A 20460-nucleotide genomic window follows, 5' to 3' on the forward strand; every position below is an offset into this window, starting at 1 on the left:
TCTTACGAATGTAAAGTGCGTTATAAATAAAATCCATTATTATTATTATTATTATTAGTGTGGCTTTAGACCAGGTTGGGCAACTTTGACGATGGAGAGGGCCACTATATTTCCACACTCACTCCCTATAGGGCCATATATTACTGTCGCTGATCTACAAGCTCAAAACACGTCGCAGCGCGACGCGTTTTGAGCTTGTAGATCGGCTATTTTTGCTATATTCGAATTGGAATCCTGAAAATTTACATTTTTATGTAATTTCAAATGCCTTTAATTATACGTGTGTTGAGGCATTGAGCTACTAATTTAGACTGAAGTAATTAAAGCAGGTCATGTTTGCATGTTGTGGAACCAATATTATATCAGTATTCTGATATTAACCTGAGGGCCACATTAAGTGAAGGTGGGGGCCGCATGTGGCCCCCGGGCCGCCAGTTGCCCACCCCTGCTTTAGACACAACCATTTTTTGGCTTGTGGAAACAAACAGGTTCTCTCTCTCTCTCTCTCTCTCTCTCTCTCTCTCTCTGTCTCTCTCTCTCTCTAGTCTCTATCTCTCTATCTCTCTATCTCTTTATCTCTCTCTCTCTCTCTCTCTCTCTCTCTCTCTCTCAGTGTCTCTCTCTCTCTCTCTCTCTCTCTCTCTCTCTCTCTCTCTCTGTCTCTCTCACTCTCTCTCTCTCTATCTATCTCTCTCTCTCTCTCTCTCTCTCTCTCTCTCTCTCTCTCTCTCTCTCTCTCTCAGTGTTTCTCTCTCTCTCTCTCTCTCTCTCTCTCTCTCTCTCTCTCTCTCTCTCTCTCTCTCTCTGTCTCTCTCTAGGTGGGAACTCCTTTTGGTGTTTTAAGCATTATGTTATACTTTAGCTATTGAAAAACAGCAGATCTACAAACTCATAGCGCAGCACCGAGTGCCTATCCCACACCGGCGGCATCCGAAGCGTGTTCACGCCTCGCCTGACGCTCCGATACGCCACCGTTCTATTTCCCAGGCAGTTGCCGCGTCGCTGCACACCCGGTGTGTGTAGCCCTTATGACGGCCTTTCTCGATCGCAAGACTGAGTCTGTACATATAGTTAAAGAGGGAGTTAATATTACTCTAATAGACCCCCAGGTGTTTAGTATGGAGTTAACATTACTCTAATAGACCCCCAGGTGTTTAGTATGGAGTTAACATTACTCTAATAGACCCCATGGGTGTTTAGTATGGAGTTAACATTACTCTAATAGACCCCCAGGTGTTTAGTGTGTAGTTAACATTACTCTAATAGACCCCCAGGTGTTTAGTATGGAGTTAACATTACTCTAATAGACCCCCAGGTGTTTAGTATGGAGTTAACATTACTCTAATAGACCCCCAGGTGTTTAGTATGGAGTTAACATTACTCTAATAGACCCCCAGGTGTTTTGTATGGAGTTAACATTACTCTAATAGACCCCCAGGTGTTTAGTATGGAGTTAACATTACTCTAATAGACCCCCAGGTGTTTTGTATGGAGTTAACAGTACTCTAATATCCCCCAGGTGTTTAGTATGGAGTTAACAGTACTCTAATAGACCCCCAGGTGTTTTGTATGGAGTTAACAGTACTGGGGCTATGTTGGGCTGGTCGGCAGGCAGGCAGCAGTCGTAGAACACTGGGGGCACAAGGAGACGAGGAATTAGAATAAAGTTGATCGCAAGCAAAAAACATCGAGCTCAGAGACACAGTGTCGGTGACTTTACCGATGGGCAACTGACAAACTGTCAAAGGGCTGGAGTGAAGAGCCAGGGTTTTTATCAGCCGGGCTTGATGAGGAGATGACCCCAAGATGTATAGTTCCACAGGAAGTAGATTATAGCACGTCGCAGTCCAGGAAGCCAGTCACACGCCCATGCCAGACCATATAGGGAAATGAAACACAGCCCATAACACTGCCATTGGATAGCGCTGAACACAACCAACCCGGTCTCATAAACGTCACTGTTGTTGTCATTTGTCACCAGAACTGTAAGAAGAAGCAACAAGGAAGACATCAACATGGGGAACATCCCAGGCAGACGCAGACGAAAGGTACGTTTATTTACAAAGCAGACTAACTGAAGACCAGAGCTGAGTTGTTTAAATGTATTGCAAACATTCACTGTTAGTATAAAGACTGTAGGCTATAGCGCCGATGACCTCACAGGCAAACGCAAAGGCTAAACCATACATGGACAACTGGCGGCCCGGGGGCCACAGGTTGATATCAGAATACTGATATATTATTGATTTCAGCTGTTACAATTCCAAACATGCAAACATGACCCGCTTGAATTACTTCAGTCTGTTATTGTCTTTTTTTGTGTCCAATATATTTGGATTTAGTTTGTAAAGTTAACATAACTATAACTATAATTTGAAATTAAATAAAAGGGTTATTTTCAGGATTGCAATGCAAAAATGGCAAGAAATAATTCAGGATTTCAATTCAAATAATAGCAAATATAGCTGATCTACAAGCTCAAAACGTGTCACGCTTTGAGCTTGTAGATCGGCTAGTTGCCCAGCCCAGCTGGGGCCTGGGCTAAACTTATGTAACTTTTTTTTGAGGCCTAATAAAAGTTACAGGTATGGTATGAGCGATATTGAAGTGTGAGATTACCATAATGAAAATAATCCTTAATCATATTCAAGGGCTGTAGGCACCCAGAGAGTGTATTAAAGGGATAAATTAACATTTCTGATAAGGTACATCACGTGGTCTGAATGAAAACGCTTTCAAACTGCACGCGGCTATATCTCAGGCTCTGACGTGACCTAGCATCTAGGCCAGCTGATTAGTGTTGCCAACTTAGCGAATTTGTCGCCATATTTAGCTTCTTTCCAGACCCCCCTAGCGACTGAATTAGTGAAAAGCTTCTGGCGAGAAATCTAGCTACTTTTTCTGGTGTATTGGGGACAAATCGTGTTGACAGGCGCCAGAGATAAAACCCTCATTTTTCTTAATTTTCCTTCTCAGCCTCAAATCCGCTAAGTTGGCAAAACTAAAAGTGGCCGGCGCGTCTGGCTCAGTGACTTCCTGGGCTCGGTTATGTGCACAGACTGACCGCCACAGTGCTTCCTCCTTTCTTGCTCTGTCGCCACAGTGCTTCCTCTTTTCTTGCTGGAAGCTACTGGCAGCTCACTTTAGTCTGCTAGTAAAAAAAAAATACACACACAAATGCATAAAGTATTAACCTTCTAATTCCTGTATGGATCGGAACAAAATAGCATTCTAAACGTTAGTTAAATTGAGATATATGTTCTTTTTAATTATAATGCGTTTAAACGTTCAGACCACAGCACAGAGAGTGCCTCAGTGTCGAAAAATGTTTTTCTGGGCTCTCTGTGTGTGTGTGTGTGTGTGTGTGTGTGTGTGTGTGTGTGTGTGTGTGTGTGTGTGTGCAGTGCATGTGCAGAGCTAGATGGCCGGGGCACGGGACTCGAGTGCGAAATTGCGATTATGCAACATTACCCTAAAACAAAAAAACACGTCAACTCAATGTCATTGTAAGATTTTCGAGCTTCACCCAGTATGAAGCTAAATGTGAAACCAAAACCACTAGCATGAGTTGATAGCCACCAGGCAGTACCCAGAGCCCAGAGCCGCTCTGCCCCAGCCCAGATACAAGATCAATTTCATTGGTCAAATTGTGCGTTCCCATGATTGCGTCATAATCGTCAAAGATGCTAATTTTAATAGCCTTAAAGGACCACTTCACCACTTTTCAACGTATCTTCATATAATATAGGTCCTCACTAATAATCATGATAAAATGGCACAATTATTTTCTACTCGGTGGGGTATGTTGTCTCCTCGCAGCGGATTTCCGCATCACGTGTACATGTGGCACAAAAACACTGCTTGAAACCCGATACTGTGCACCCCCCCCCCCCATCCACTAGCTGCCAGGGCTGAGTCACACACACATGCACACATCGCTGAATGAATAGATCTTCAGAATGATAAAGTAGCCTATCTAGCCTACTTATGTGAAAGTGAAAGGACCACAACAAGCCACTGGCTTTATTGCGTTGTGTGATATAAGCATAATAAAAGTAGGATATATAAATTAGGCCGGCTATATTGTACGCACCTCAAAAGCTATAGTTAATTTATCTCTGTGCATGCCTGAATGCACAGACTGCAATGAATGACGGTGACAAAAATGTACTTATTTATATGTGGACTGAACTGAATATGTAAGTCAGAGAGACTAAACCTAATTCCTGTTATAGTGTCCGTTATTTGCAAAGACCGTCGGAGGAGGGGGGGGGGGGTGATTTATAAGTGTGCGCATCCTGGCGCTTATTCACTATTTCAGGAATAAATAGCCTTGTCTTGCACATGTTACCAATACATACACATTGGCCTCGGTTACATGCACAAAATGATGAATTGTCTATTCTGTAGACTGTACGGCTCCGTTCGGAGTTCCAGTGATCCAGCTGTGTGACACTGTATTGTTCCACCACTTTTGCTTTGGCAATGTTAACGTATGTTTTCCCATGCCAATAAAGCCCTTTGAATTGAATTGAATTGATACACGTCATTAGTGATCGCGGAATGTGCCGTCGCTTTGAAATGACAGCGTAGTACATTCCGATTCTAGAGGAAAATTCGACCACCCCTCTGTCCTCGCATCGAATCCTCTCCTCCTCCTCTCCTCCTCGCTGGGGGCGGAGTCGAGGAGCGAGTGAAGGACGCGAGGGGAGTGAGCGAGTGTGAAAGTTGCGGTGTTGGAATTTAGCTCTAGTCAACCTTGACTCGGCCCCGCCCCCAGCCTGGTGCGAGCCAGTTAGCTTCCTAACTTATGTATATGATTCATGATGACTATTGTATGTATATATGTATGTATGTATGTATGATGTATTACCATGCCTTTGTTCTTGCTTACTGTAAATCGCTCTGGATTAAGAGCGTCTGATAAAGGCCTACATTGTAAATTGTAATGGCATTCAATGTTTGCGTTAACACAATGTTTGTGTTTACACAATGTTTGCGTTTACACAAACCCTCAAAGCTGGACACATAGGAGGGGCCAGCGCCCCTCAAAACAACAGAAAGGCCTCCTCAGTTGTTTGTGTGTCTCATCTAATCTGTTCTCTTCTATGTTCATCTCCAGCGTAAAGCTCCAGGCAGAGCTAAAGGTGAGCTGATTATGTTTTATAAACTGATTATTGACTCTATGAATAGATGTCTTATAAACTGATTATGTTTTATAAACTGATTATTGTCTCTATGAATAGATGTCTTATAAACTGATAATGTTTTATAAACTGATTATTGTCTCTATGAATAGATGTCTTATAAACTGATTATTGACTCTATGAATAGCATAGAGACAATAATCTCTATTATATCTGAGCTAGGGGGGCCCCTGAGCTTGAGCCTCCGTGTGACACACAGAGGCTGAAGCTCAGGGGCCCCTCCTAGCTCAGAGGCCCCTCCTACCTCAGAGGCCCCTCCTACCTCAGAGGCCCCTCCTACCTCAGAGTCCCCTCCTAGCTCAGAGGCCCCTCCTAGCTCAGAGGCCCCTTCTACCTCAGGGGCCCCTCCTAGCTCAGAGGCCCCTCCTAGCTCAGAGGCCCCTCCTAGCTCAGAGGCCCCTCCTAGCTCAGAGGCCCCTCCTAACTCAGAGGCCCCTGCAGGGCCTGGGCCCAACAGGCTCGTTGGATAATCCTCCCCTGATTCAACTGTTCTCAGCTGTGTTGAGTCTATGAATAGATCTATGAATAGATCTATGAATAGATATATAAAACTGATTATTGACTCTATTAGGGATGTGCCGATGAGACATTTTGGGCGATATCGACATCCGATATAATTCATTGCATTTATGGCCGATATAACCGATTACCGATGTCGATATGATCTCATTCAGTATTGAAAAATTATAATAATTTAACAATAATGTTGTACAATAATGTAAAATTACATGTAACAGGGTGTCTGCACTGCAGGCTTAGGGAAGTCAGATTTAACTTTAAAACCTTTTATATTTAATATTGTGAGCTTGTAGATCTGCTCAAGCTCTTAATTTGGACTTTTGTCTTTTCTGACATCAGACCAGCATGGAGCTACAGCCGCTGACCCACCAATGTCAAGTGCAACGTCTACAGGAGCAGCTGAAGGTGACTGTGTGTGTGTGTGTGTGTGTGTGTGTGTGTGTGTGTGTGTGTGTGTGTGTGTGTGTGTGTTTTCGTAGCTTCAACATTCGGATGAATACGATATCAATACGCATCACCTTTACACTCTGGCGTATTTCTCCTTTGTGAATGAGGACCAGTGAGTTTGTCTATTGAGGTGGAGTTTACACAACATTTAGACTCAGCGTTTACGCTGATATAATGACGTGACGCTAGCGGAAAGGCATTTATGTGGATTTCCCACATTAATTTGGAATTCATGGAAATGACCGTGAACTTGACGTTCACGTAGATTGGTCGGAAACTCCGCCAAATCCTACGGGACCTCTTTAGGTGGCGGAGAAATCTACGCAAGCATACACTTGCGTATAGAGTTATTCAGAAGGCTTTAGTCTTCATGCTGAATCAATAAATTGTTCCCAAATCTCAGATAAAATATGTAGGCATGTGTGATGTGTCCCCAACATATTGGTCGATCAGCACATAAAAAAGATAGCATATATATATATATATATATATATATATATATATAAAAGCCGAGTGCACTTGTATGCCTAAATGCATGCATTAGGATATTTCTATCATGCGCGATTGGGGCTGCTCACTCGGCAGCCTTCTACTCGAAGTGCAACGGTTGTGAGCTTGTAGATCGGCTCTCGCGGACTCGCGCTGCATGTTAAAAAACAATCTCACAATTATAATAAGAACATATAGGCTTATCTGCATTCTGCAGCCCTAATTAGAAAGCCCTATATAGCCCTATATAAAAAAATAGAAGACCACATTAGCCTAATGAATGGCATCAGCGTTTTTGAAAGTCGGCCAGTCATATCATATTTTTAAGCCAGCTCACCTCCACTTGCGCTTGTTCACAAACATGACGGACAGACAGACAGAATTTATAATAATGTATATTGATATTGATCACATGCATGGATGCCACACACAGAATAGTTTAACTCACTGGATAAACTCACTGGATTATAATTTATTCAGACAAGAGGATCCCAGGCCTACGAGGTAGGCCTATAATTATTCACTTATGAATGTATGGGCTACTGTTCTTTATCGCGCAAACAGTGTCGAGGGCCCATGCCCCCCTCCCTCTCTCTCTCTCTCTCTCTCTCTCTCTCTATTTTAAATATCGGATATGTTTTACGTCATCTCAACGCAGCTTGATCGGACAGATAAATACGATATCTGTTTCCGCCACAGTGTAACGGTGGCGTATTTCATTTTTATGAATTAGGACCAGTGAGTTCTGTCCATTGATGTGGAGTTTACACAACATTTAGACCCAGTGGTCCTCAGTCACAAAGGAGAAATACGCCACAGTGGAAATGGTGCGTAAACAGATGCGTGATGAAATCGGGATATATCCCGTGTTATTCAGGGAAGCTGGTGTAATCACTTCATTTGTGCGGATCGCCGAGTGTATCCTTTCCGCATTTTTCCCAAGCGATTGGCCTGGTGTCGCCTGGTTAGATGGAACATCCACATCCATTCCACACCATATAAGGCAACAGGAAATATCGAAATACGTCATCATAGCCTGCAGGATTCCCAAGCTTTAAATTATATACAACAGTGAACAAATGGATTTTTTCTGATCATGGACACGTAGGCATATAGCTATTTAAAATGTCAACCATATACGGCGGGTAGACTATATCCTCTTTGTCAGATCCTCTTTGTCAGTAAGTGCAGGTTCATTTCATGATGTCGTCATATTAAAATGATTCGCCGGAAATTTGGCACCAAACATTGATCTCATGATGAGATCAATGTAGTAGCCTACAGCCTACACAGCTACAGTTGCCCATATTATAATGAATTAAGGTGAGCTGGCTTAAAACTGACTGGCCGAATTGCACGCGCTGATGCCATAATGTGGACTGTTGTCTGTCTGTCAGACCGGCATGTCTGTGAACCACAGAATGCATTAGAGCTAAAAGCCAGTCGGGCCGGGTCGTGTTCTGTCCGGGCCGGGCTCGCTGCGCCGTTATATTAATTTTTCCAATGTGTATTTCACCCAGATTGGACTCGGTTCAGCGGCAGCATGCTGCCCCACACACACACACACACACACACACACACACACACACCGACAGTCAGACTGACTCAAAGGAGCTCCATAACGAAACAATTCAAATAGGCCTACTGCAGACATTGCTACAGTAAACAACGTTGGATTCGTACAGTGCAGAATGCAGATAAGTGTATATGTTCTTATTATAATTGTGAGTTTGTTTTTTAACATGCAGCGTGAGTATGCGAGAGCCGATCTACAAGCTCACAACGCATTGCTGCCGAGAGTGAAGCGCAATCGTGCATGCTAGAAATATCCTAATAAATAAATAAAAAGGTGTCGGGCTCGGGGGCAGTTTCTGTATTGGACTCTAGGCAAACTTGCCTCTAGAATGCATGCATATAGGCAAACACAAGTGATACTTGGCTTTTATATAGGCTATATCATTTCTTTATGTGCTGACCAATGTTGGGGACACATGCCTACATATTTTATCTGAGATTTGGGAACCTTATTGATTCAGCATGAAGACTAAAGCCTTCTACGCAAGCGTATGGCCTTTACACTACCATGAGAGCTGGCGTAGCTATGTGCAGAGTTGAGAGTTCCCGACCAACCAACGTCACCGTCAAGTTCACGGAGATGGCCATGAATTCCCACGCAATGTGGGAATCCACGTAAATGCCTGTCCACTCACGTAACGTCACGTTATGAGCGTACATGCCGTTGTGAATGAGGACCAGTGAGTTCTGTCCAATAAGGTGGAGTTTACACTCCTTCCAATGAGAAAAGGTTACATTTCTTCTTTGTTCAACAGCTGTGCCTCATCCAGAGAAGACCATGGCTTCCTCTCACGGAGATCCTCTACAGGTTGGTTTACTGGCAAATAGCAGCTCAAAATAAGGTTCATTAATACAATTCATTTGCATATTGAAAATAATACTACCTGCTTCTCATCCTATAGGGCTCTGTGGACATATTGGTGGCCAACAAGATGAAACTGATCAAGTGGCTCAGATCAGATCTCCTCATTCTACAGCATGCTCAGAGTGAGGGAATTATTGATGACAGAGTTTATAACAAACTGAGGCATACAGCGCAGCCAGAAGATGTTTGTATTGAGCTTATTGATACAGTGATTAGTAGAGGAGAGGGAACTTCATCTCAGTTCCTTACACTTCTCAAAGATCCAGAGATTCTCATCACGTATCCACAACTCAAGGAATGGAATCATTCTGTTGTTTTGCCAGGTAAGAAAGTAAAGAAAAGGCGCTTAATTGTATTTGTTGTGCCAGGTGGATGTAACGTCTACTTTGTTTGACTGCATAATTCATTGAAAGCATGAAAAGTTCTTAATCTTAATGTCTAATGTAACACACACACACACACACACACACACACACACACAGAGACGGACCCAATATGATGATGTGTCTCCGCTCTGACCAATCACTGTCTCACATCTCAGCTTTAGAAGAGAAGGCAAGACAAGAGAGAGCTGCCAAACTGAGAGGTAAGTTTGTGTGTGTGTGTGTGTGTGTGTGTGTGTGTGTGTGTGTGTGTGTGTGTGTGTGTGTGTGTGTGTGTGTGTGTGTGTGTGTGTGTGTGTGTGTGTGTGTGTGTGTGTGTGTGTGTGATATAGATATAGATATAGAGGGCAAGTATAGTGTTTTAAGGCATATTTGTCTGGCCAGGGATCCTTTTAAACAAAGAAAGATAAATCCCCTTTGGGATTAAACAAGTGAAAACGTTTACAATATGTCCAAAAATATTCTTTAAAGGCTTAGGGAAGTCGGATTACTTTAAAACCTTTTATATTTAATAGTGTGAGCTTGTAGATTTGTTCAAGCTCTTACTTTGGACTTTTGTCTTTTCTGACATCAGACCAGCATGGAGCTACAGCCGCTGACCCACCAATGTCAAGTGCAACGTCTACAGGAGCAGCTGAAGGTGAGCTGACTGTGTGTGTGTGTGTGTGTGTGTGTGTGTGTGTGTGTGTGTGTGTGTGTGTGTGTGTGTGTGTGTGTGTGTGTGTGTGTGTGTGTGTGTGTGTGTGTGTGTGTGTGTGTGTGGCCTTCTGGGAATCAGAAGGTCCATAGTTAATTCTGCCAGACTTAGAGTTTAACAACATTGTTAACAAACATGTTATTGAAAAGAAAGATTGAAATGGTAAATGTTATATTGTTTTGTAGAGCTTGATCTGGCAGATATCTTTCTCCTGAAGCTGTTTAAGAATTGCTTTGTTCATTACAGATCTGTTGGTGAAAATAGCAGGCGGTTCCATTACTGGCTACTATGACAAGATGGAAGACACATATCTATGTGTAACATTGGACAATGAGTCCAAGATGAAGTTTGACGACGCCTGTGTCCCGATCTACAACATAAACACCAGCTTCACAAGCATGCACAGGTATCATGAGGTCAGACAGATGGAGATGAACAGGGCAGGACTGGACGAACCAATCCAACTCTGGGAATTGTATAATTCTGGAATAAATGAAAGAGTAGTGCTCACTGTTGGTGTCGCAGGAATTGGAAAATCCTTCCTCTTACACAAATTTATTCACGACTGGACCATGGACCGTTTCCCCCGAGACCCCCATCTCGTGTTCCCATTGACGTTCCGCCAGTTAAATCTTCTCGAGGGAGAAAGCGTTTCTCTGGCGAAGCTACTTCACGAATGTGTCAAGGAAACCAGAGGGATTACGGAAGAAGCACTGAATGACATCTTCAGAATCGTGCAGGAGTCAAACAACTACAAAACATGTCCCTGCAAAGTCATGTTCATGATTGATGGGCTTGATGAAAACAGGCTTCCGTTGGATTTCGAGAAAGATTCCATCATCACGAATGTTGAGGAATCCCTGCCGGTCGAGGAGCTGATTGTAAACCTGATCAAGCGTGAACTGCTTCCCTCCGCTCGCATCTGGATCACCTCACGGCCTGCAGCAGTGGATCAGATCCCTAATCGACTGCACCTTGTTGACAGGATGACAGAAATAAGAGGGTTCATCACAGATGACCAGAAGAGGGAGTACTTCAAGAAGAGGTTCATGAAGATCTTCAATGATGAGGACAAGGCCAACTCGATGACCAGCTTAATCATCTCACACATCAAGAAATCAAAGATCCTCTCCACTATGTGTGAAATCCCAGTCTTCTGTTGGATCCTTGCTTTTGTTGTGCAGCACAGAAACATGGAAGACCAGCTCCCTGAGACCCTGGTTCAGATGTACTGTGAATTCCTGATGGCTCTGACGAAGCAGATGGAGAAGAAGTATGGTAAATCAGATAAGACGACGAAACAGATAAAAGAGGAGCTCATGAAGGCAGAAGGACCGTTCATTCTGAAGCTGGGCGAGTTGGCTTTTAACCAACTGATCGAAGATCAGATCCTGTTCTACCAGAAAGACCTGGAAGCCTGTGGTCTTGATGTGAACAAGGCCGTGCTAGAATCAGGCATGTGCACATCATTCTTCAGAGTAGACGGTGCTTCTTACCACAAAACGGTCTACTGCTTTGTTCACCTGAGTATCCAGGAGTTCCTGGCTGCAGTCTACCTGTTCCACTGTTTCACACAGAAGAACATGGAGGTACTGAAGACATTCCTGGGAGTAGAAGAAGAAATGACCCTGGATGACTTCCTGCAGAGAGCCATGGAAAAAGCCATGAAGAGGGAGAGTGGCCACCTGGACCTCTTTGCCCGCTTCCTTCATGGCCTCTCGCTGGAGTCCAACCAGAGTCTGTTAGGAGGTCTGCTGGGTCAGACAAAGAACAGTCCAGAGGAGATCCAGAGTGCCATCAACAACCTGAAGAAGATGAATGCCCGTGACTGCTCTCCTGACAGATGCATCAACATCTTCCAATGTCTGATGGAGATGAACGACCCGTCAGTAAGTCAGGGGATCCAACAGTACCTGGAGTCCGAGAGCAGCTCAGGGAAGGAACTCTCTGAGACCCAGTGTTCAGCTCTGGCTTCCATGCTGCAGATGGCAGAGGAGGTTCTGGAAGAGTTCGACCTGCACAAATACAACACAGACCGGTTGGGGCGACAGAGACTCATCCCAGCTGTGAGGATCTTCAAAAAAGCAAGGTTAGTAACACACGCACACGCAGGCACACCGATAGCCTAGCCGCTATAGCTTAGCAGGCTCTGCTGAGCTGGTAGCTGTCATGCTAATTTGAGCACAGCCAGAGAGCCTATTTCAACCAATCAGATTGTCTGGTCGGAACTATACCTGTTGTATGATTTGTTTAAATAATGTCAGATTATGTATTTATTGTGTATTTACAGACTTGTTGGATGTAAGCTCAGTGAGGCACACTTTGGAGTTGTGGCTTCAGCTCTCAGCTCCAATCCTTCACATTTAAAACATCTGGATGTGAGTTACAACGACCTGAGCCAGGAATCTGGATCTGCTTCACTGGATCTGCTGTGTGCTGGACTGAAGAGCCCTCATTGTTGTCTGGAGACTCTCAGGTCAGATTAATTTAGCAGAATGTAAATGTTATATGAATACAGTAGTGAGAATTTATTAGAAGAGTGTGAATATGATTGACAGCATGTTGAACTAGATAAAGTGCCCCTCGGGGCACAGGTCTCTACCAGGCCAGGTCAGGTTGTGGCCTCCTGGTGGCGCTATAATAGGCCAATGTGAAAAGGGTGCCTTATGCCCGCTTATGCCTTTGATGGCAATTGGATGATTTGAGGCATTTTGTTCCAAAAATGTGTTTTGCTAAATTCCACCTGTTGGTGGCGCTATAACAGGCCAAGAGTGGGATATATTCCACAGCCTAGTAGGAACGTATGTGAAAGATTTCACGTAAATTTGGCATCGACCGGGTTAACGGTGCCGGAGATTAGCTGTATACAGACGGACACGCACGCACGCACCCACGCAATATTTGCATAATTTATGTTTCATACTTTCACATAGAAACTTCAAAACTTCAAATCTTTGTATTTTCCTTGTTTATTTAATGGTTTTTACTATGAAAGGGTTAGGGTGCCCTGGCAGAACAGAAAACACTGCATTAATAAATGGCTATCTTCTCTACCCATAGGCATAATGTAATTATGATGCTTCTCTACCCAGGCATAATGATGCTTCTCTACCCAGGCATAATGTAATATCTAATGTTTGATTCTTTATCTAGACTGATGAACTGCTGGCTGTCGGAGAGATGCTGTGAAGTTCTGGCCTCAGCTCTACGTTCTCATCCATCCCTCCATCTCCAAGAACTGGACCTGCGTTTCAACAGCCTAAACGGTCCAGCACTGCAGCAGTTCTCTGGACTGAAGGCTCTCCAGTGAGTAGAATAATACTGCGTCCATGTTCACTGTTTCTATTAGAATGTTTCAATGGTTGGTAGGCAGGCTGGGGGTGAATATGAGTCAATGGTTGGTAGGCAGGCTGGGGGTGAATATGAGTCAATGGTCCTTTCCCTAGTGCCCACTCTGTTTTGGTACCTACCTTTCCCTGCATGGTGTCCAGTCTGCCCATGCACCTTTCCCTAGTGCCCACTCTGTTTTGGTGTTGTGTTGGATTCATGTTCAGTATTTTTAGACGCCCACTTAGTCGCAGCATGAGGCATCGTTTGTGAACTTGTAGATCTGCTATTTTCGACTAATGTTACCCTCAGAATAGGGATGCTAGGGTTTTAACAAATTGTCTTAGTTTTGCAGTACGATCTATAGGACTGAAACCCTGGCTGCCTGCCTCTCCAAGGCCCATGTACTGCTGAGAGGAAGACGTTTGTGTTGTATTTTATAAAGGCTCTGGTTGAGGCAGATATTCCTCTTGAGAAAGCCAAGCTGGCCCCTGGCTATCTGGCTGGCAGGCAGGCTGACTGGCTGACTGACTGACTGGCTATATAACTGACTGGCTATATAACTTTCTGGCTAACTGACTGGCTGGCTGGCTAGACTGACTGACTGACAAGCTCATAGCGCGCCACCGGGTGGCGCGCTACGAGCTTGTAGGTCTGCTATTTTTGAAAAATCGAAGAACGACTGACATTTTTAGAATCTGATCTCAGGTCAGAATGGGTTAATCAGACCAGTGTGTGTCCAGTGGAAACCTTGTATGAATCTGATCTCAGGTCAGAATGGGTTAAAAAACACTCCACAGAATCCCGCAGATTTTCCTCCGGAGTCACCGCAGAAAAACAGAAAAAAACCTGCAGATTCCGTTTGGCCTTCGTTATCACTACTGTTCATGTTAACTATTACAAGCAGTGTTGGGTAACGTTACAGGAGTACTACCATTTAGAAAGGTATTCTGTTAACCTTATATAAATATACCTTTGCGTTACTGAAGATTAAAACACATTTGTGAGGAATCACACAGCCTATGTAATCCCCTCATCAAGGTTTCTGCCTATCGGAGTGTTGTGGAGCAGTGCTGGGATTCACCAAACATATCTTCCTTCTCCAATAAATCCATATATGATGTGAATACTGAATATACTTCCACAACCTTACTAAAGGATGACCTCTCTGTCTTCTATCGATCTCTGCCATGTTGCAACAAAACCAAACCAGTGCCATCAAAAGCAGATTGCTGGATTTTGGCGCGCTACGAGCTTGTAGGTCTGTTATTTTTGAAGAATCGTGAAAAGTGACATGAAAGTGTGACTGACATAGAAAAACAGCTTTTTCCAGAAAACAGTCAGGATTAAGAAGACATTTGCAGAACCGTTCCCAGGTCAAAATGGGTTAAACACTGATTATAAGTTCTATTAATATATTACTAAACAAAGTGATGTTCTCCTTCCTACAGAGTGATTCATGGAGGAGAACAATGGAATGATCCTCACCTCCATACGAGATGTGAGTCTGTCTGTCTGTCTGTCTGTCTGTCTGTCTGTCTGTCTGTCTGTCTGTCTGTCTGTCTGTCTGTCTGTCTGTCTGTCTGTCTGTCTGTCTGTCTGTCTGTCTGTCTGTCTGTCTGTCTGTCTGTCTGTCTGTCTGTCTGTCTGTCTGTCTGTCTGTCTGTCTGTCTGTCTGTCTGTCTGTCTGTCTGTCTGTCTGTCTGTCTGTCTGTCTGTCTGTCTGTCTGTCTCTCTCTCTCTCTCTCTCTCTCTCTCTCTCTCTCTCTCTCTCTCTCTCTCTCTCTCTCTCTCTCTCTCTCTCTCTCTCTCTCTCTCTCTCTCTCTCTCTCTCTCTCTCCGTAGAGTGTTCCAGGGGGTCCTTAGGGGGTTCCAGGGGGTACTTAGAGGGTTCCAGGGGTCCTTAGGGGGTTCCAGGGGGGCCTTAGAGGGTTCCAGGGGGTCCGTAGAGTGTTCCAGGGGGTCCTTAGAGTGTTCCAGGGGGTCCTTAGGGGGTTCCAGGGGGTCACCAGCAAAAGTGTTAATACAGCACTAATTTTAAACACTTTTTCCATATTGTATACGTTGGCTGTTTAAAAATAGTAGATCTACAAGCTCACAGCGCATCATTGCGTGGCGCACTGCAAGCTTGTACATCTGCTTTTTTAAGTGTGTGTGTGCGTGCGTGCGTGTGACCGGGTGTGACTGTGTGTGTGTGTGACTGTGTGTGCGTGTGACCGTGTGTGTCTGTGACTGTGTGTGCGTGTGTCCGTGTGTGTGTGTGTGTGTGTGTGTGTGTGTGTGTGTGTGTGACCGTGTGCGTGCGTGTGTGTGTGTGACCATGTGCGTGCGTGTGTGTGTGTTTGACCGTGTGTGTGTGTGTGTGTGTGTGTGTGACCGTGCGTGTGCGTGTGCGTGCGTGCGTGTGTGCGTGCGTGTGTGCATGTGCGTGCGTCTCAGTGAATGATGTATTTAATGTGTACTGTGTTGTTTTCTCATCAGATTTCCAGCGTCTCACTCTGGACACAAACACAGCACACTGTCGCCTCACTCTGTCTGAGAACAACAGGAAGGTGACACGGGATGGTCAGAGTCATTCATATCCTGACCATCCTGACAGGTTTGATTTCCATGAACAGGTTCTGAGTTCAGAGAGTCTAGATGAACGCTGCTACAGTGAGGTACAGTTCAGTGGACGGGTTGTGATAGGAGTGGCTGACGGAGACATCGGTAGGAAAGGAATCGGTGAGGACTGTGTGCTTGGAGATTATGAACATTCCTGGTGTCTGTTCTGTGGTTATCAGTATAATAATGGTGAGGGTTACTCTGTCTACCACAATAGTAAGGGCCTTTCTGACCTTCCTATCCGTCCCTCTGGCTCCAACAGAGTAGCCGTCTATCTGGACCGTCCCGCTGGGACTCTGTCCTTCTACAGAGTGTTAGAGGACACTCTGACTCACCTGTACACCTTCCAGAGCACCTTCACTCAACCGCTCTACGCTGGGTTTAGGTTGGGCTCTGACTGCTCTGTGTCTCTGTGTGAGCAGAGATAGATAGTCTCCATGTGACTTCAGGTCGCCATGGTTACTCAACATGTTTGGGTGAGTCCATGTTGTCATGGTTACCACTGTTGCCTAATAGTGGACACTTTGACATCCTATAACTCCATATTTGGACATGACTGACTCGTGGTGACATCATAGAACTCCATATTTGGACATATTGACTCAGACTGACAGCATTGTGACGTCATCATAAATAAGACAAGCAGAGACACACTGACATCAAAGAGGATTTGTTTTCAACAAGCAGATCTACAAGCTACGAGCTTGTAGATCTGCCATTTTGTAGATCTGCTAATTTGGAATAGTGATGTATTTAGGTTAAAGTTATTTTAGGTTAGATGTATTTATCATTTTGCTCTTAGGACCCCCTGGAACCGTGTGTGTGTGTGTGTGTGTGTGTGTGTGTGTGTGTGTGTGTGTGTGTGTGTGTGTGTGTGTGTGTGTGTGTGTGTGTGTGTGTCGTTTTTGGCAGCATATTTTTCAAAAGTCATACACTTTTGAAGAGTTTTAATTTAGTTTTAGACCCATTTTAGTCAGCTGGAATGTTTTAGTTTTAGTCGACTAAATCTACAGGTGATTTAGTCGACTAAAATGCATTTTGGCGGGCCTTGATGCCGTCGTAATGACTGTTTTTACACTTGCTGAAAATAGCAGATCTACAAGCTCACAACGAGTCGCGCTGTGACGCATTGTGAGCTTGTAGATCGGCTATTTTCAACGTGATCTCAGCAACCAAGTGTAAAATGACTTGTACTGGATCTGTTGTCCACTAGTCTCTTCCTAACATTTTAGTCTAGTTTTCATTTGTTGACGATATTGTCAGTATATTTAGTCTTAGTTTTAGTCATCATAGCTTAGTTTTCATTTAGTTTCTGTTTCGTTTTCGTCAGTGGAAGAAGGTGTTCGACGAACATTTTTCCTCTTAGTTTTAGTCTACGACATGTGTGTCTCTCTCTATGGCTGTGGTTCTCACAGTGTGGTCCGGGGACCCCCAGGGGTCCTTCAGGGGGTTCCAGAGGGTCTCACTCATTCACTGCTAGATTTATTTTGCCCCTTATTTTGTCCTTTCAGTCAGTCTTTTATTTTGAAGGCGTTGATCTTATTTTAATTCACACCAAACGTATGTTTTAGTAACAATCATTATACATCACGTCATTAACAACTGCATTTATGTGATTGGTTAGCCTACATATCACGTAAACTTCCCCTTCATTGTCAATGGCATTTAATGTTTGTGATGCCACAAGTTTACGTCATATTTGGCGGATATTTCTCCTAATAAGTTCTCCTTTCATTGTCAATGGCAAATATGAGACGTGTGAGAACAAAAGCTGTTTATAGGAGGGGCTCAAAAACAGAGAAAAAGTTGTCCTTGGCAGACAGCAGTGAATGAGTTAAATTATTATAGCAACAACTTCAGTTCAACCACTTTAACCTCTACATCAGATATTTGAAAATATCAGATCTACAAGCTCTGCATGTGAGTTTGTAAAACAGACTATTGTTACAACATCTTGAAGATGAAAATGAGAAAAGAAAGAGACTTTGAAATCTGGTCTCGACTCAGACTCCGAAGTCGAATAGTCAGTTATGTTGTGTCAGTTGTACATATGAGATGAATAGTCAGTTATGATGCGTCAGTTGTACATATATGAGATGAATAGTCAGTTATGTTGTGTCAGTTGTACATATGAGATGGATAGTCAGTTATGTTGTGTCAGTTGTACATATGAGATGAATAGTCAGTTATGTTGTGTCAGTTGTACATATGAGATGAATAGTCAGTTATGTTGTGTCAGTTGTACATATGAGATGAATAGTCAGTTATGTTGTGTCAGTTGTACATATGAGATGGATATCTTTTTTTGGGGGGGGGGCAGTCCAGACCCCTTTGGGCCAACGTGACCTCCTAGCCCTGAGGTAGTGGTTTCTGTTTGACTATGACATTACTTTCATTGAAAGGTTTTTAATACAAGCCGTTCCAGTGGCGTCTAAATGTAAGGTTGTGAGATGCTCATCGGTGGATGATGAGGATGAAGGATGAGGATGAAGGATGAAGGATGAGGATGGAGGATGGAGGATGAGGATGAGGATGAGGATGAGGATGAGGATGAGGATGAAGGGGTACTTGTAAATATTTCTCCCCTCCAAGTGGTCCCTGCGTGGGCCAAAAACATGTTTTTTTTATTGTATATAAACCTTTATACTGAACCACTGAAACCCTGTTGACTTTACTGACGGGGGTCCCACAGGGTTCTTTACTGACGGGGGTCCCACAGGGTTCTTTACTGACGGGGGTCCCACAGGGTTCTTTACTGACGGGGGTCCCACAGGGTTCTTTACTGACGGGGGTCCCACAGGGTTCTTTACTGAAGGGGGTCCCACAGGGTTCTTTACTGACGGGGGTCCCAGTAGAGGTCGAGTAGACTTGCATGTAGTTTACTCTCATTGTGGACTTTGTAAATCACTCTGGATTCAAACATCTGCTAAATGTCTGCATTCGTTCTTTAATGACATTCTGACCTGAGATCAGATTCTAAAAATGTCTTCTACATCCTGACAGTTCTCTGAAAAAGCTATGTTTCTATGTCAGTCGTTCTTCGTTTTTCTAAAAATAGCAGACCTACAAGCTCGTAGCGCGCCACTCGGTGGCGCGCTACGAGCTTGTAGATCTGCTATTTTTTCAATAGCTAAAGCATTACATAATGCTAACACCAAAAGGGGTTCCCGCCCAAAATGGGTTAATGACATTCAGATCATTCATTGTTCATCTGTTGAATCATTGTCAGTCATTCCATTGTTTGGTTTTCTTTTGTTTTCTTTTGATTTTAATATTGATTCCATATTATTCTCATTATTCAGACTAGAAGCTGGACGGCCTGCGGTCGGTCTGGCTCTAGCGCCACGGAGGGGAAAAAACAGACACCAGGTCGACCCTCTTGTGATTCTGGTAGTGGGATAATTCTGATGTTATTGTCTGATCGTTCATATTCATTATTCTGATGATCACATTTTGTAAAAGTGTTTATTTGTTCAATAAACGGATTCTTGAACGTCTGTTATTGTTCTTTATTGATATTCATAGTGTTGTCATGACAATATATGTGACCAAACGTGACACACAGTAAGTCATTGGATCTTTTTAATTACTTTAGTTTTTACTAAAGTATTTTTTTTTTTTACTTTTAGCTTCAAATTGACATATTTGTTCAGTTTGACCAGTTTTGGAGATATGGCTTATAGAGTGTCTTTAGTCTATATATACTATATATAGTATAGACTATATATCTAGTCTTTAGTGTCTATAGAGGTGGTTTTTGTCCTTTACGTTTAGGTTTCCAGACCAACAAATGATGGAGAAGGAGATAACTGACTGAATAAAGGCACTGTAGAACAGTTTCATAAGGGGTTTGTCAACCTGAAATGTGGTGAGCAAAGCAGGTTCATAAGGCCAGCCGGTGGACCGAAGCGTAACCAAGCACTGAAGCCATGTACTCTGTTACCCTGCTGGGTCTACTCTACTGGGATGCAGTACAGGAATGGTCGCTCTGGATTAAGAGCGTCTGCTAAATGCCTAAATTGCCAAGCGTGTGTTTAGACGGCAGCGTTTTGCACCACTGAAGAGGCTGGAGGTGTTGGTGAGGGAGCCGTAGATGAAGGGGGACCTAGCAGGGAATTCCTCCGTCTTCTGATGCAGGCCATCCGATTGTCCCCTGTATTCGAGGGCCCGGACAACTCCACAGATCTGGCATTTGATGTCGCAGGTAAATATGTTGTATACCTGCTCATGAATAGTGCATAATATGTGGCTGTTAAATTCTGATGGTAATGATTGCTATGGAGCGTTTATTCAGTAATGATATATATTTTAGTGTCTATCCACAAACTTTGTCTTAAACTAAACAAA

The 20460-nt window shown here is 43.7% G+C and overlaps 1 long non-coding RNA gene across 1 annotated transcript; it reads left to right on the top strand.

The window, feature by feature from the left end:
- Positions 1-6061: 6061 nt before the first annotated feature.
- LOC310875544 lies at positions 6062-9303 on the top strand. The gene is made up of 3 exons (XR_014570658.1): positions 6062-6131; positions 8993-9045; positions 9140-9303. It is a non-coding gene; the product is annotated as an uncharacterized lncRNA (long non-coding RNA).
- Positions 9304-20460: the final 11157 nt, after the last annotated feature.

Source organism: Protomyctophum parallelum (assembly GCF_964188405.1).
Source record: "Protomyctophum parallelum genome assembly, chromosome: 18".
Lineage (NCBI taxonomy): Eukaryota > Metazoa > Chordata > Actinopteri > Myctophiformes > Myctophidae > Protomyctophum > Protomyctophum parallelum.